Below are 2,939 nucleotides of genomic sequence, written 5' to 3' on the forward strand. Positions count from 1 at the left end.
TTTTTGGTTATTGATGTTACCTTTTTTAATTGTAATACGTCAACTTTTTTACACATTTTGGTAAAAAGGGATAATTGCCAAGGCTTCCCATGAAGCCCAGTGTCAAGCTCATGAAGCCAATACACGTACATCACACATCTTTTATTTTCAGAGCTGTACTTCAGGATCATAAAATGGCTTCAGTGAAAAATTGAAAGCAACAAAAGCCCTCAAAGCTGGACGGGTCATCTCTAGCATCTCATGGGTTTTGTGACAGTGTATAAAGCTAAGGGAAGCCAAACTTCCAGTGGTGAGCTTGTTGTTGGGTCTGGGGTGGTGTGCAGTGCATGTCTGCTGCTGAGCTAGCGGAGTGTTTGCCTGACCTCTGTGCTGGGCTCTGCTGATGCCCCAAGCTGCCATGCAGGCTGTGCAGAGCTCGTACATTAGTTACAATCTATGGCTGTCTAAAAATGCTTAAAAACAAGCCCAAAATAGCTGATGGCATCTCTTCCTCCTAATAACAGGAGGGTTTGGTCTGTGCTGCTTTGGCAAGCTCTTCTTGGGAGAGTGAAGCAGTTGGGAACAAATGGAGGCCTAGCTAAGCCTGTCCCTGAGCAGGAGGGGCCCCAGCTCAGCGTGTTACAGGCAAGTCTGCCCCAAGGGTGCCCTGCTGCTCTTATCCTCCATGCTGCCCTAACAGCACTAGCACATTTTGGCAGCAAAACCGTATTTTGGTTTGGTGAGCAAAGTAGGCATTTGTGCTGTTAGTGTGGAATCAATGAGATTTCTGCTGGTGCTCTTCTTTAAGCAAGAGAAAAGAGCTCTCCAGCAGAGGCTGCTTCACTGGCAAAAGCTCCAGATGGAGGCCTGAGCTGATAGTAAATGAAGGCTATATGAAGTTTGGGACATTCTTTCAGCTACTCGGTGCTCTGTTCATCGGTTCATTTGTTCCTAAAGGTAGTTCTAAAGTGTTTGGTGCATGAAAGCTGTGTTCACCCAGTGCAGGGTGCAACTCTGCACACAGAGTTGGAGCAGTGACTGCTGCCTGTCTGCACAATGAACTGCAGCAACTCCAAAAGGGGGGGATTAGAGAGCTCTGTGGAACACATTTATCTGGTGGTGTGGAACATGGATTGCAGTAAGGAAATAAATTTGTAGCACATCAAGGCTTAGCCATTTCAGTGCATCAGACACAACACGGCTTCTTTCTTTTGACAGGTGTTGAGTATACAGAAAGGAACAATATTTTCTCTGGGAGGCAGGGCATGCAGCTGTCAGTGAATTCTGTCCTGTGCTTTGAGCGCACAAGGAGAACTGCCCACAGGTGGGCCTGGCAGAGTGCTGTTGGTTTCAGTCTGGGCTTGGTGCTTACAGGGCAGTTACAGGATGCAAGCCAGACCTGTGCCTGCTTTAAACTCCTGAAGCTGTGGTTATGGGTCAGCTCTTCCGTAGCAGTGCTGGTGCTTGGTGCTCCTACCCCCAGCAGCCCTGCCCTTCTGTGCCACTGGAGTGCTGCTTCAGATGCACTTCTGCAAAGTCTGCAGCAATATTGGAGCCTCTGAAAATGTGCTTGCCTAGTGGTTAAACTGTGAATAGTTGTGGAAGAGGTGCAATGCTTTCACTCTCCATATAATCTGTCTTTAATGGCCACGGGACTGGATCGAGCAGTGATGCAGAAAAAGTGCTCAAAACCATTGGGTCTATTTAGTTTTTTTTCTTAGAGTATGCATTAGAAATCTTGATGCGTGAAGTGAGTCTGCTGCAACTTGGGATAACTATAGATAACTATACAGATCATTGTAGGAATTTACTGGGAACATGATCTGATATCCACACTCTGTGGCATTTTATTGCCTTCACTTAGACACAAAGAAGTGCAATTTGTGCACTGGGCACTGTGCAGTGTTACTGCAGTGCCTTGACAGCTTGGCTCAGTGATGCCAGTTCCTCCTGGGCGTGTGATTTTGGGTTGAAGACTATCGATGGGTTGATTCAAGTGCAGATTTGAAAGATTCCACCCAGAGTTGGCCATCAAACTTGATGAGTAATTTAATGGAAACTGAATGTGGAACGGTGTGTTTATTTGCTGCTGGTGCTATTCTGTGTGGAGAATTAGAGCTCTGTAGTACTGTGCAATGGTATGGAGAGAACCCGAGGGAAAAGAGATGAATGTGGCAGGTGGTATGGGATCTGCTGGGCCACGGGCTGCTGTGGGCTATGGGTTTGTCCCAACTGCTGCTGTGGCCATCAGAGCCCCAAGGCCCCACAGAGCACAGGTCGTGTCTCACCTGCTGCTTCTGTGCACCGACTGCTGACATGAGCATCTTCCTTATGGTTCTAAGCCTTGTTTCCAAAAAATAACCCCAAACAAACAAGTAGAGTTAAACACCGTGTGGTTACTGGCTGCCTCGGGTCTGACACAGCGTGCTGGCTGAGGCTGCGCCATTCCTATTCGCTGTAAGAGAACAGGCATTGTGAAGGTCCGGGTCTTGCAGCCCTGTGTTCTGCAACGTGGCCCTTGTGGCAGGAATCTTTGATCAGTCCTGCGCCTGATTCTTTGAGCTCCCTCTGCTTGAAATGTGTGCACGTGAACTTTCCCTTTCATTTTGAAAAAGAAGATGCTTAGCCTGAAACTGAAAATTCTTCAGTGTTTCAATATACAGCAAAACACAAATTTTGAAGGCTTTTGTTTTTTTTCAAACAAGTAGTAAAAGATAAGTGTGCTTATTTCTGTTGTGTGTAGAGACACTGGTGTTAAATTTTTTTCTCTGGATTATCAAAGATTGTATCTTTAGTTTATATCCTCAGTTGAAGTGAAATACATGAGATTGTAAGATAGAAGGCCGTAACTCCTTCACCATGAAGTACATAGGTATCTCTACCTCTTGTTGGACTTGAGTAGTTCAAGTTGACCATCCTCTCCCAGGCTATGATGCCTGGATAAGTAATGTACACTTTTT

This window comes from Phasianus colchicus, chromosome 16 (genome assembly GCF_987193195.1).
Source record: "Phasianus colchicus chromosome 16, bPhaCol1.hap1.1, whole genome shotgun sequence".
NCBI lineage: Eukaryota > Metazoa > Chordata > Aves > Galliformes > Phasianidae > Phasianus > Phasianus colchicus.